The following is a 15,460-nucleotide window of genomic DNA, read 5'->3' on the forward strand; positions in this document are numbered from 1 at the left end:
CAGCAAATGAGGATAAAGGCATTCCTGAATCCCATTAGAGGATCTCTGTGGTATTTCAGACATCTTGAGGTTGCTGTCATCAAGCCTGTCCCTACTAAAGATCACTCCAGCATTGTAAGAAGCTCACCCTTACAACTGTCATTATGGCAGTACTAATTGTCCTAGGAGGTGGGTGGTCACAGTGAAAGTGAACGCTCTTTTGCTCCTGCAACACTGAAACAACAGGCTGCTCTGCTGCAAATAACCTGTGCTGGCGGACTCCTAGAACTAAGTAGGCAGCCCAGGGACGTAGGAGCAAACCGTGGTGGACTCCCTGCCTCTGGTGGAGGCTTCCATCGACTCAGACCCACGTTCGTGAGAAAGCCCAGAGCATGAGTGGAACCCATCAGCACGGACAAAGGAGCAAGGGGAGCAGTCAGCAGAACTCAAGTGTGAGTTGTAGACAGATCAGTTCAGCACATGGTGTGAAGCAGGAAAGTAAGTGTGCATAGGATATTAAGCGTATATAACCTAATGTATTAATAGTCATCATGAGAAGAAGGAAGTAAGGTTTTGAATCCAGTAGATAGACATATGTAATATCATGCAACTCTCTCATTTAATCATCCCCCATGAATTTTGTACATTTTCTCAGATTCTATAAACTATTTTGAATTTCCAAATGTGCGAGCATCATCTGGTAAATCACCTGCCATCACATTTGCTTACTAATGCCAGAGAACAAAATTGGGTTTAATTTGCAAAATGAGGTATGACCAAGCAATTGCTTACGGATATTGCAACGCCACTGTGGACTTCCCACACACAGAGCTACCCTGCAGTGTGAGACTGCATGACACAAGGCAGCTTTATGCATCTGAGCTCTCAAGGGCTCTGGTAGTGTTAGTTATCAGTTCCTGTACCAGTGTTGCTTCTGTGGTCACTCTTCTCACAGCAAGCACACTTGCAGCTGCGACCTTGAACCCTTGCTCTCAACCATGAAGACCAGTAGAACAAAAAAGGTTAGTCAATGTGGGCAAAATGTTCCTCCCCACTCACCTCTAACTGCTTGACCTGGTGGGAGGGAAAGCAGTTTTCCTGGTAAAACTGGAGGCTACAGTCACTGAGAGCTATAAGCTGTGGGTAAGGATGAAGGGTGTGTGGTGTGAAGGAGCCATACCTTTCCTGTCTCTTCATGCATGGCCCTTTCCAAAAGGCAGCTGTCACCAGGACCACAGCTCTGCAAAATATTTCAGAAGAGGCAGTCCTCAGCCTCTTTATATGTGGTTCCCCTCTTTATATGTAGGGGTAACATCTGCTATTGATACTCAGGGAGTAGCTGTGTGCGTGCAAGTAACAAAAAGCTATCATAAATATAAAGAAATGAGAATTTTTATTGAAGGGTGTGATGCTTCCTCCTTGTTTTCCCCAGTGTATGTTCTGGAACAGAAAAATATTCCTTTCCTTCATTTTTCTAGATACTAATCTACATTTTAAGATTTTTTCTTCTTCCTGGCTGGAGTAATTTTCTTGCCTCAGCTGCTAGAAGTACTCAGCTATTTATTTTTCTCATTAACCACCACTACCACCGCTAAATGGAAGCAGTTAAGATTTTCAACCAAATTAAAGTTGTGAAGCAAATGCATTGATTAGTCTTTCATCCCATACTTTGCCAAGTCTAAACAAGAGAGTGCACTTGTGAAAGGAAGCCTGTAAGGCTGAGGTCACAGGGAAGGTAAAACCGAAAGCCACAGGGTTTCTAGATTACACACAATATTAAGAACCACCACCAAACTTTTAGAAAATTGTTATAATCTTTAGGAATATGAATTAATTACAGGATCATGCTTCTTGAGGTAATAGTGACAACTTATATGTTCCCCTTTGTGCATATTTTTCAACCAGATTATCGCAAAAATGTTCTTCAGGGAACAGGGTGACACATCCTTATGAGGATCTTGGGCCTCTCTGAGACCATCAGCTAGTCCTGGAAGGTAGGAATAATATCTTCTGTGGACTTTTTTTTCATTCTGGTGCAAGGCTGACAGAGTTGCTGCCAGTAGACAGGAGATGGTAGCAAAGATACATGGGAAAAAGATCCCATGGGGAAAGGAGAGATAAGGAAAGAAGGATTTCGAAACACAGCTCATTCCCAAACTGGAGTTTATCACATATGTATTGTAACTTCACTGTCTGGGAAGTACTGTTTGCATGAAAAATGCTTTTTCCCCTGTATCACCAGATTTACATAGACACTATTTTCCAAACTAGAATTTCTTCTTCTTTTCCTGAGTCTTGCCATGATCTAGATGCTACCAGTACCACAGCTCTCAAAGGTGCCATTGAACAGTATGCTATGCAGGCCATATGATGGCATTAAGTTTAAGAAATTAAAAGTGCATTAAGAGTAATGAGAAGTATGCTTTAAGAAATAATGGCTTTTCACATCTCTGGAAACAAGAAACCATACAGCTGAGAGAGGCTTGAATGACAAGGGTCAAGTTCAAACTGAGATCACAATATCCCCCCAAAAGGTTGGCGGTGTTTAGATGCAGAATTTTCCTTTAGAGCATTGCTACTGCAGCGAACTGTGAGTTTAGCTCCATATGCAACACTGAACTCTCTCAAATCTCCTTTGGATGCAAACCTTGATCTGGGTCCATCTCTGTTGAGCAGCTTTGGCAAAACCTAAGTACATCAAATTTGTGCTTGTTGAACCTTGTGTCGATTTCTGCCCTCTACTGGAAACGAACCCGGTGGCACTCATTTGCTGCCAGAAAAATATCTCCTTGCACACACATGGGTGATGCTGCTTATTTTCTGCTTTTGTGACTGCTGAACAGTTTTGCCTGTAAAACCACTATTTTGGGTGACGGTACGGGAAGTGGAATAGGTTGTGAAATTGTAACTCTGAAGCATTCTTGCAAATACAATGAGGATTTTAAGACCATGGGGAAAGAATAAACCCCAAACATTACACAGTGACATTTTTACATTCTGTGGTGCAGTGTAAATTTGTTTCTTATGGCCCTAAATAAGAGGCATGCCAGTTGCAAGCGGGTCACTGAAGCAAGTACCTATCCTTTCCCACTGGGTGACATTCAGGAGACAGCTATCACAGGCCTGCCGGTGATTGCTAGATTTCTTGTAAGTTACGATTACCATTATATGACTATATTGGCTCGTGGGTGTGTTGGTCTGCTTGCAAATGGGAGACAGTGCTTTATTTGAGAGCTCTGGGAGAAAGGGAAGTAAATCTGCTTAGGAAAAAATAACAGTGAGAACGTAGATGAAATTATGGATGACACCATAAAGTTAGACAACATGAGTGAATGGGGCTGTTACAAAGAGAAGAAAATTCTGGCAAATGCTCTTCAGGGGCACCACCACCCCAGGGTGAAGAGATCAATTACAGATGCAAAGTTGCAGGTGCCGGGAGCTGTCTGTAAGTCTCTCCCTTGACTTGTCCTTTTTATGAGAGTTTTCCCACTGTCCCTCACATGAAGGTGCACAAGCAGAATTGGGCATAGGAATACTGAAGCAGGTGAAGCAAGCTACTAAAATGTTATGACAGTCATAGATGGCTCATTTGGGAGTATTAAAGAGTGCAGTGGGATGGAGTGGCACATATTCTTTAATAAAGGACAAGAAAACATTTTATGGTGTAATACATCATGGTAGGCCAGACAGCGCAAGTGTGAATCTCAGTCGCTTTCAAGATCTCCCTGATTCCCCCTTGTCTTTGACCATTAAACGATTTTTGTATTGTGGGAAATCCAATTAAAGACTAATTAAAGACTAATATTTATCTCATATTCTTCCTCCTCCTTTTTGTAGGCTTTTGTAGGCATAGAGAGCTGTGCCAGTATTGCTTGGTTGGTGTTTTTAGGCAAACACTGTTAAATTGTTAGTGAATGTCTAAACAAGAAGGATCGAGAGCCTCTGACTTACAGGCTTTCTCATTCTCTCTTCACCCCTCGGAATGGCCCCAACAGTAGAGCCAGGTCAAATCACAGCAATTCTAGATTAAGCTTTTGTGTTTGACTCTTGCTGATACTCTGTTCTTTTGCTTTTCTTTTCTTGTAGTGCCAGTCATCGTCCACGTGCCATCTGTGTTGTCATCTGTCTGCACCCCCACCTCCACCCCCACAACTCAGGAAGCATTATAAACTCAGAGCAAGACTGTATGATCCAAAAGCAAGTGATCACTGCAAAGAAAACTGTCCCAGTCTAAAGAGATGCTGTATGAGCAAACAGCTGCAATACACTTTCCTCCTTAGCTTTATGGATATTTATATATATTATGCTGCTTATTCTGATAAGAAAGTTGTATGCTGCCAAACAGAAGAAAATGGTTTCATATCTAAAAGTCTGAGTTGGTATTTTTTTGACTTTCTGGAGCCTTAGGGATGTCCTGTTAATTCCTGAGTACTGCCTTGCACAAACTGCAAGGCAGCTTCCCCCATTTTCTTGTTTAAAAAGAAACTCCACTCAGCCTGCCTTTTCTTCTTTGTGGTTCCTCACATTTCTTTCTACCAGCCCTTGCAGAGGTGAATTCCCTTGCAGTGAGAATGAAGAATTTCAAAGCAATTAGGAGGTGGGTGGTTAATCTTCATGAAACTTCTCAACTGGTGTCACTTAGCATTACTCCAGACAGCATCAGCATAATTAGGCTAGTGCTTCTGGCTTTCTGGTTTGGCTTCTGCTGCTTGTAGGTTTAAAATCTTTGTAGGAAGCTTTAGGTTTCGTGAGCTGGTAGCAGAATACATGCTCAAGTTGATGTCTGCAATGAGCTGTCTGGCAGAAGTAGCAGGCTGTTGAGATGACTTGTGGAAAAACTTCAAGCTTGGCAAAACCCCACAGCATACTTTCTAAAAGCAAAACCCCAACAAAACCTTGCTGGCTTCATGGTCTGACCTTTCTTCCTCTGCAAGCGTCATGAAACGCAAGGGAGAACGTGACTCTGCCTACCACTGCCTGCAGAGCTGTCCGGCAGCCCTAATAGTGGTGATGGGGAAAAGACTCACCTCTGAGTCACTCTCTGAGTTGTTTTTGGTATCAAGCTGTGGCTCAGGAGGAGCCTTGTGGATCGCAGCTTCACTTCAAGTGGCATGCTCTCATCATTTGCAGTTGTGTCAAATGCCTTATTAGGGCTGTATTTTTTTTCCTTGTTCCCATGGAAGGAGGAAAGTGACTGCACTGCTATACCCAGACAGAGCTCCACCACCTCTAATGAATGCAAACATATTTATTTTTTTTTGCGTGAAACTCCAGGACACTTTTTCTCTGTCCCCCCCACTTCAGAGCACTGAGAGCACATGAACATTTCACAGACCTGTGCCCAAACCCTCGGTCAGCAGTCACTCCCCTTCTCCCCAAACTGCTGAATGCTTCTAGTTTACGCTTCCCCCACTTCAGCTGCTGCTGCACTGGTCCAGTGTTGATTCAAGTGTCATCTTACCCCTAAATAGGTGACACTGCCTTGTTTAACTTCAACTTCTTTCACTTTATCTAGAACAAGCATTTTGCTTGCCAGATTTCTTTCCCCTCTCTCTCTTCACTCTTCACCACATCCCAAAAAGGACTGAAGAGGAATTCATTTCCAGCTGTGCAGGAAAGGAAAGAGAGCAAAACAGTTCACAGTGCAGCCAAATTTCAGCTGAAAGATGACATTGCATTTACTGAGCTCTAAGTGCAGATGAACAAATGCAGAGCCTATTTAATTCTGATTCATACTGAGCTCTGCCTGACCTAAACCTGGTCCATTTGTCTCTTTTTCCAAGTTTTAAACTATGACAGCAACAGGAAAATTAGAATACATTCAGCCTTCATTTCAACCAGGGCTTTCGTTCCTCTCCTTGGTTAGGATCTACCCTAACAACGACAGTGTTTGGCTCAGGATTTACACACCGAGCGGGGATTTGACCACCACTTGGAGCTCAGTTCCCAGTCTGTGGTTCAAGGCAATCTGCAGGACCTGGAGTGATATCATTTCAGCCAAAGCCTTCCCTTCCTGTCCCTAAACTGGGATTGTCATTCCTCACCTTCTTGCCTTTTGCCAGCCTCATCCTATTGCTGCAGATGCTTTGCAGGGACCTTTACCATTCAGCTGTGGAGACATCTCTGTTACCCTGATGCAAGAAGTATTCATTGTTTATTTACGCAGAAATCAGCATGTAAGTGCAGGCAGGCCCAAATGACTTAGGGCTTGGTGGGTGCACAGGAGCCAGTGGATGGCCATGCCACACCAGCTCTTAAGGCCACCCTGCCTTTGGGCAGGAATCCCTCCTGCCTATGGGGGTGGATCTACTTCTCAGCTTCCAGACCAACTTCCTTGCCTGTAAGACAGCATCAGTTCCCAGAAAACTGCACGTGGCTGTGGCTGAAATACCAAGTGTGATTCTGTCTCAGGGATTTGCTGCCTTCATGCTGTGCTCCAGCTGTGCTTTCATGGCAGATGACATCAGCAGCACTCCTCAAGCCCAGCATATAATATTCTCAAAGCAATACAGAAACTAATTAATTCCAAGTGTGCCCCTAATTTCCTGACACAGCTTGTATCTGCCTTTACTTTTGCACATGCAGGAACCAAGCCACCTTCTTTCTCCTCATCCTAAGTGGTCTTGAAGTAAGCAACATTAAATAAACATGCAAGGTTGTATATATTCCGTACAGACTGCATGGGGTTTTTGCAATGTGGATCTCATTAAGATCAAATGGGCTAAGGGAATAGCAAACCTGGCATTGAGTAATAAAATAATCATGATAGGCCTTGTGTAAGCCAAAGCTTTCAGAGGAATTTACCACCAAATTCAACATTCCAAAAAGTGTCCTTTAATTTTGCATGTGCAACTACAAACACTTCATCAATTTCACAGCGTAACTATCTCACACTGAATACAAACTAACAGGGGCACTAAAAATCAGGAGACATAAGTCTCATGCCGGTCCTGCAACTATTTGATCAAAACTCAACAAAGTCAATAGGAAGTCTTTTCAGAAAATTGAGCAGTTCCTACATCACATCCTAAAAAGTTTCCCGATCAAGACTATGCCCTTTTTAGGGCTTATTTTAGATGCAAATAATTTTGAACCACTCTTAACAAAAGTTAAATACTTCACAAAAGTGTTATACCTGTTTTAACACAAGAAGAAATGGATTTGGTTAAATTGGTGTAATTTCACTGGAAGTACACTGTGGCACTATGACCCCAAGCTGATTGCTTATCATTGCAAAAGGCGAGTTTGTCACCTTTTCGGGAGCACAACACCCAGCTGTGAGCCCCCGTATGCCCATGAATTTGTTTCTTAAACTCCACAGACAGCACGAGACCATGTATTGCTGCTGCTATTGTTGCCTTCGTAATGACATGCAGCAGCGAGCAAAAGCAGTTAATCAATTTTCTCCAAAAATCAGATTGAAAATGTAAAGATAAATATCAATTTGACATTAATAATGTTGGGTTTCTTCTATATTTTTCCTATCAAATATTGTATTTCTCTTGCTCGTCCTGTGTCTCATTCAGCTGTTTGCTTGAGGCTACACTAAATGAATGAACATGAATGGAGCTCACAGAAATGTATTTTTCAAGAGTTTCTACTGTTCACAGTGGTGGAAAAAAGCTCAAAAATGTGAGTAAAGTGATTGCTACAGGGCTTGCAACTGTAAAATAAAGGGAAAGGAACTCACTACATAGTACCAAAAGTTGTTCAGGTTATTTTCTCCTAAGCTGAATCCAGTCATCTTGAGGCTTTCACTCAGGATTTTGGGGTGTTTTGAAATGATGACTACTGCAGCAGGCTGGATAGGGTGACACTTGAAAAACCTGCCTTCTAGTGTCCCTCAGTGTTCACAGTTAAGAGGGTCCTTTCCATCAGGCTACAGCACATTCCTATACAGCTCACTCTGCACAATAAGCATTTTGCAGGGTCAGTCTGCAAAGATGCTTTAGTTCAGGTCAGCCAGCCTGAAGCCTGGATTTTTCCTGCATTTTTGAAGGGTTCAAAATGTCATGATCTGGGGTCACTCTGCACCATAAACTATTGATGCAGCCTTCTACATAAATCACGCCGTTAGAGATTTCTTTACAGCTTTTGGGTTCAAAAATGGATCTTCCAGCCCCCACAATCACAGTGCCTCCCGGCCAGCTGTGAATTAGGTGAATTACCTCAAGCTGTTAGCTGCAGCACGTCTCCTTCCAAGTAATTAATGAGGAGGAGAGAAGAGATGTTTTCCAGACTCCTGGTGTGAGGTAAGAGTTGGCTCCTCTCCTTTTCAGTGCAAAAATGGCCGGAGAGGTACCCGCCCACATGAGCCTCTGTTAAGCGATGTGAGGTGTGGGCTCCTGGCCAAGGGAGCAGTCTGTTGCACGGTTTACCCCATGCCACTTCAGCACTAATGAAAGAAAAGGAAGAGGGGGTGAGGCTGAGACTACACTGACACCAGGAAAGGTAGCATGCCTTGTTGGCAGCTCATGATTTTGCAGGAGAAGGTATGTGATTGACAACCCCATGATCCAGTACCGGGCTCCAGTCATGAGGCACCAGCTTCTAGGAAACTTTTGCAGATTTTAATATTTTGTTGTTGTTGTTGGTCCCAGGGTTTTGTGTCACGATGGGCAACATAAATTGCCAACGGCTTGTTCCACATCCACCTTGGGTTGTGGGTACTTCTGGGCTGGGATTCTACTTTGGTCACAGCACAAAAAATGCCTTTTGCTTGAGTGGGAAATTACCATCAAGCACAGAGAGATCTGATCGCCTGACTGGGACTATTCCTCACTAGAAAGATAAACAGTAACCCCAGACACATCAAAGGCTTCTGTGTGAGGTGGAGAAGAAAGTCACTGTCTGTTCCACTGGATTTACCAACACACTTGTAAAAAACACTAGCAGATGTTTTAACTACACAGACACAGCCTAAAATCACATCTGTCACACCCAAGTAGGTGGTATAACATCTTCTGGCTTCAGAAAGGTCATAAGCCAGCCCCGAGGAGGACCACCACCTCATTACCCATTTATGAAATGACACATCCGAAGGGGTGATGAGCAGGACAAGTGGGAGCTGTCACCTGTGGATCTGGAAGTGTGACCTTGCCTGCCACAAGAAAGCAGCAGCAACAGTCTAAACATGTGAAGGACACAAATCACAAGGCGTAAGCATGGATTAAACTGGTAAAAATGAGGAAAACATGGCAAATATTTCTGGGCAGTTAGGGTACAGTGGGGCACAAATTTGAAAAACAATTAATTGCTTTCAGAAGTTCAAGCACATAGATAAGTGATGTCCAAGGATTTATTGCACTTCTACACTCACATTATTTTTTATCCCCAAACCACTATTTTATGAAAACCTTAAACAGTTATTACACACATTACATTATCTTATGTTCAGTCTTCCATGAATGCAATCAAGCCCTGGGCTATGCTGTATATTAAACTTTGGCTGGGCTCACTCCTTCCTCCTTGTATTTTTCCATTTTTTTATGATGTTGTAAGTTTTGGTTTTCTTTCCCTGGAATCTTATTATTTTTAATTAAAATAAATAGTTTTAGTGTATCCTTTCTCAAACGATGCAGACTATCTAAAGAATGCTGGAGCAGTTATTTTAATTCATTTTTTTCTAAAATTTCCATTGTAGTTGGAACATGCTTTGAACCACTTCTGAAATTCCTGTCTGGTGCTTTCCCCCTTAAATGTTTTGCTCTGTTTCTTTCATTGTTTCCTTTCTCAAGAGCTATCAGGCAGAGTTCTTACATTTGAGGTTAGCATAGGTAAGACATCTTGGTGTCTCTCAGGGGAGAACTGTGTGTTATCACAATTGTTTTACCCTTGTGCAGGAACACAACTACAACATCAACAAGTACCCAATTGATCTCCTTTGGTGGGACATAGAAATGAGATCAGGCTGAAGGTTTTTCCTCTGATTAACATACACATTCAGCATCAGAATGCTGCTGGCATAGGTATTTTAGGTCAAGAAAGACACCCTCCGTATTTTCTTCAAAGGAAGAGAAATGCTGCAAGGGACCACAGACAATATACTGATATAGCCGGTGTCAGTCAACCTGGGAGATGCTTTCAATGATTTCATTGGGCATTACTCATGTCCACCCTCCCATTTCTTGGTGATATCATTAATTCAATAGCAACACCTAAGTCCCATGTCAGCATATCCTGGCTTTTTGACCACTGTTTCCAATAACCCACTTCTGGCTGTAAGCACGTTGCAAGTCCCTATACTCCAGTTTGTTCCCATCATCCATGGTTTCATGATCTGTTGCAGTTAAAATTATGGACAGACCCCAGTGATACTGAAAAGATGTTTGGGTCATCTAGTAATGATAGTAATCGACTTTACTCACTCCTTGCTTAGATTCCAGATAATATTTGCAGTCCTCTGCCCTTCTATACTTAAAACATTTTTTCCTTTTTAATACACATGAAATTAATATATCCAAGACATACACAGTTTCATCTCTGCTGACCAAGCCCCATACTACATGTGAAAAGCACAAAGGCAACAGAGGAGTTCTAAAACCTTACACAGTTCATTTACAGAATGGTACAAAACTGTGCAACTTAGCTAAAAAACGTTTAAGGGAAAACCACAGGCAAAAGAAAAATATCCTGACTTCGGGCTGCCACAGAATCTAAAATTGAGGAATGCTTTTGCTGAAGTTCAGAAGCAGTGTCTGACTTGGGTCAAACATGGGCTTGTTATCAGAGAGATGCAGCTCATGTTCATTTCAAAGCATAAGCTCCTGCTGAGATGAAAGAAAAAAAGAAAACCAAAATTATGTGTGGCTTGGTGTTTACAAAGTTTCCCATGGGATTTTGTGCTTGTCTAAATCTGAATTTGAGGTGAAACTCATACAGACATTGGCTAGGTAGAAGTCATAAGGCTGAAGTAATTGCTGACTGCAACTTGCTTAAAATGCCAAGTTGATACTGCATCTTCACCTGTTGTACCACTCTCTGCAAGCTCCAAGAAGTCACTGCAGGAAAATACCACAGCAGCATCACAGTTCCTTTCCTACAAAATGTTGAAAACGTAGGCTCCTTCCTACCACCTCCAAGAATCCCTCTGTCAGCTGCGCTAGGTCCCGTTCCTCCTCCCAGGGCAGGCTTCATCTCCTGAAGTTTTGGGTGAAAATGAAGGTTATTTCTTCCCATCTCACTTCTTACCACATGCATGAAACAATTGATCTTTGTACTATTTGTAACTTGTTTGAAGGTTTATGTGCCATTGCACGTTCTCTTCTTTAAAGTAAGCACCCCTAGTTGTCCCAGGTAATTTTTTCTAATTATCTTGTTGCTCTTGCTTGGCTCCATCTTCCATGAAGTGAAGCAGCCAGTGCATGTTCCTGCCAAGGCCTCCTGAGCTCCAAGTAGGAAATTTGAGGAATCTGTCCACCAACTGAATCTGTGTAGTTTTAAGTGTCTTCTCTCACTACTCACACTTTAGTATTAAGTTTCTTCTCTCACTATTCATGCCTCTTTCAAGCTCTCCTAAAACTGCTGGTATAAATCAGGCCTCTGAAGTGCATATCAACTGGTTTGCTTCTCTGGAGGGAAAAAATCCATTACTGTTTGCCAAAAAGGGCTTAAATGTTCTCACTCTTCACAGAAATAGGGCCACTAGCCCTTGTAGCTGTTCAGGAAAAAAAATAATGCAGTAGTTTTGATGACAAATAGGAGGTAAATATGGCTGGCAAAGCCATCCCTATCTCTAAAGGGATGTCTCCTCTGGCTGCAAAAATCTAACTTTCATGACCTCTTCCTTCTGTCCTTTTTTGTAGGCAAGCAGCTGGTTCCTATTAGCCTGCAGGAATGCCGTCCCCTGGCTGGTGCAGAAGTGAACGTGCCATTTGAAACCTGCAGCTTGCATGAAGAAGGGAAAGGAGTATCCTGCAAAGATCATTGAATAATGATGACTAATGATCCCTTTCCTACCTACATGATCTATCCAGAGACATTATCTGACTGACTTGTGTTTTTTCAGCTTCCCTTTTAAAACAAATGTGTTTTAGAGCACAGAAGCCACTGGACTGACCCAGGAGTATGTGTGTTACACTATTTTTCTTCTCTAAAGCTGTATTAAAGTTCTCAACAAAATACAGTCTTTTCACTTCAGAAATTACTGTCTAGAGGCAAAAGCTAACTCCTTCTCTTTCTGTGACCTTCCCAGGCATCAAAAGTCCTATAATCTTGTTGACATCACCCTGTGCCACAGACACAAAATGTCTTTAATTATGGAAATGAGATGATTAAACTAATTCGCACATGCATTTAGCTACCAGTCTGTTGTTCCTGTTTCAGACATACAGAAAGGCTTGTATGCCTGTCACCAGATCTGGTTTTTCGTCAGTACTGGATCAGTTTGTCTAATAAAGGGTAACATCCCTCCCAGTAAACCTTGCTTTGTTGATCATCAGCAAAATCACACTGAGGTAACACACGCTTAACAGCTGTGGATGCAAACACGCATGATTTTGTGAGAGAGACCTGACCATTGGGACATGCCACACATATGTTTAATATATATGGGAATGTAGCGAAAAGCTAAAAGGAAGAATATTAATTTTCCTTTGTCTCACATATGAAAACTAAGAACTTTCAGACATAAAATACAGGCTTTATAGATGGCTAGCTTGAATTTGGCATTGGAAAGGGAGAGTTAGAGGATGGGAGAATCCTTATTTGAAACTGAACTAAAAAATTCCCTTATACATTGTTTTCAAAATGAGTAAGATGTAATGGCTATTTTATGCCTATGTGATCATTTTTCCTGTATTATTTCTCATGTTTGAAGCACGAAATTTACAGAACAGATATATACTTACCAAATTTAAATGACCACAGACATAAAGACTGCGAAGTCTAAGTAACTCAGGATAAAAAAATGGCAGGAAAATTTACAAGGTAAGAAAAATGAGAAAAAAGGACATTTTCTCCCCTTGCAGATAGTAAATAAGCTAAAGAACAGCTGCAAAATAACAATCCTTTCTTTCTTCTGTTTTTACAAAACTATGATATTTCTCCCTCTGGAAGCTGCAGATGCCTTGGTAGGCTCCTGACAGCCTCCCCAGGGCATGGATCGGTCAGGCTCAAGTGTCTGAGCTCTGCAAACACACCCACATCCAGCTCTCCCTTCTAAGAGACTTGAGCAGGAGATCAGAGATCACATACGAGCTTAATAATGGGCAGGCATATTTTGTGCATTGTGATTATTCTGTAGCTTCAGGAAACCTGGCTTGGAAAGTCACGCTGAATCTCCCCAAAGACAGTTTTTCTGTTTTTGTAAGTAAACTGTCCTACTAAGAGAAGTGTAATCTAGACATGGGCCAGAGTCCTGCAAGTAAACTGGCTCCAGGAAAGGCATGCAGTTCAACAAATTGGTTCCAGTGGTTCCTGAGGGGTTACCACTGACTGCCCTGTAAAAGAAGTTACAGGTAACAGACCATCTCATTGGACCATTTGATTTCTATTTTGAGCCATGGTGTTTTGTCAGCTGCCCAAGAATTTATGCAATGTCAGACAAATGCTATCGGATCCAAACAACTGATGATCAACCTTTTTCCGGACCAGTTTTGGAAGAAGACCCTAAAGCTCATACCCATTCTCAGAATCATCCTCTGGGGACCAAAAAACAAACTTCAAACAAAACCATTTTTTCCAATCTTCTCCTAAAAGGGCTGCATATTGTCTGGGGTGGCTGCCTACGACCAATGTTTAAACACAAGAGGATGGCTCTAGTTTCAAGCCTCAGCTACCTGTATGATGTCTAGATTCACAGCAGTAATGGAGAGTTATTTTCTTTTGTGCCTTGTAAACTGCAAAATACTAAGACATCACTGTATGCTCCTGTTCCTATTAACAGAAGTTTCACTACTGTTCTCCATGACAGCAAAATCTGCCTGGAAATGTGCATATTTCAGATGCACAACTACCCCTAAGTTGAAGGGATAAACACTTCCTCAGTGGCACAGAGCTCATTATCTCAGACATCACACTCAGAAACGACCAAAATGAGAAGAAAAACAAACAAGCACATTTTACATTTTCTACTTCTAAAACATTTCCTCTTCCTAATAGCAGGTTTGATCACCTTCCTATTGATATTTTTAGTATATTTGCTATTATTTCAGGATGAAATAGCATTAGGTGTTTGTGTGTGTGTATGTGTGTGCATGCATGTAGTCAGTCTTTCACTGTGAATGAAAAAAAACATGTATATGATAGTAAGATGTTCAGGCACAGGTCTTCTGCCTTGTCAAGGTATTTTACCTATGTTCATGAGACTGAGTTTCATATTAAGGTAACACTGTCTTTTCTCCATTAATCTATTGCTGTATTTTAGTTACACATCCAGTGTTTCAATAAACAACACAGGACCTACAAGGCAACTTGCACAACCGCTCCCTAGAAAGGTCACATCCCATATGTAACCCTTTCAATACTTACATGCTGGGGTCAGTAGTTGTGCTTAATATCTGTGAGATATTCCACAACAACATTTAAGGTCATATGTATTTTCATGCTTAGAAGCTTTTCCTGTTATCAGATTTCTAAGAAATACACAAGCACTTCCTCCAGTCTCCTCTGTTCTTAGAAACAAGTTATTGTTGTCTATTATTTGTTGGCAGGGGAAAATGACCCCTGTCATTGCCACTGGAGATAAGGAAAAGCTTCTCTTGGGAGAAAGAGTAGCTGTAGGACAGTCCATCCAACAAGAATTTTTGAACATTTTTAATAATGAAACCAAGGCTATCCAAAACCCAGTTTTGCAAAATGGGAATGAAGCAGCAAGAGCAAGGAGTGCATGATTCTGCCAAGGTCACACACATCTGCAGCACAGCCAGAGGAGCAGTTTGCCTGATGGACCAGGACGATAGCAGAGATAGTGCAGGCACACAGCGGCATCGCCTAGCTGCTTGTTCCTCCCTCCAAAATCTCTCCGGAGAGATAGTAAGTGGGGGTAGGCCAGCCCTGCCAGAGGCTTTTCCCCCCAGACTTCTGCCTAGCAAAGGAAAGCTATGAGATAATTGTCAATGAGAAAATGAAATGTCTAGTATTATCCTTCCAGCCACAGCCATTCAAGTAACACAGAACATTAGATGTATTACTAAAAACGCTGACTCAAGTTAATTCCTGGTGTAACTTCACCACAACCAACAGGCACAGAGCTGCAGTAGCTGAAACTAACTTATTACATCCGAAAAATACAGCTAATAAGGTATAAAGAGTGGCGTAGTACATGGATCCAACAGTTAGAACTAATGTCTTTACCTTATAAAAGAACAAAAAGAATCTGATCCACAGAGTGAAGGTTGAAAACATTAATACTAATTAAAATGACACTCAGAGCAGTGAAATGCCTACTCAACAGCAGCTTCACCTTGCTGGGAGGAACACCGGCCCGACTCCTACAGCAGGAGTGAAACCAAACTGATGATGCTGTTCCATCCAATTATCA

At 41.9% G+C, this 15,460-nt stretch overlaps 1 long non-coding RNA gene across 1 annotated transcript; it reads left to right on the forward strand.

The window, feature by feature from the left end:
- The first annotated feature begins 851 nt into the window (after positions 1-851).
- On the forward strand, positions 852-4,564 carry LOC130142855 (uncharacterized). The gene is made up of 3 exons (XR_008819551.1): positions 852-1,001; positions 1,885-1,973; positions 4,066-4,564. It is a non-coding gene; the product is annotated as an uncharacterized LOC130142855 (long non-coding RNA).
- The last annotated feature ends 10,896 nt before the right edge of the window (positions 4,565-15,460 follow it).

This window comes from Falco biarmicus, chromosome Z, assembly GCF_023638135.1.
Source record: "Falco biarmicus isolate bFalBia1 chromosome Z, bFalBia1.pri, whole genome shotgun sequence".
NCBI lineage: Eukaryota > Metazoa > Chordata > Aves > Falconiformes > Falconidae > Falco > Falco biarmicus.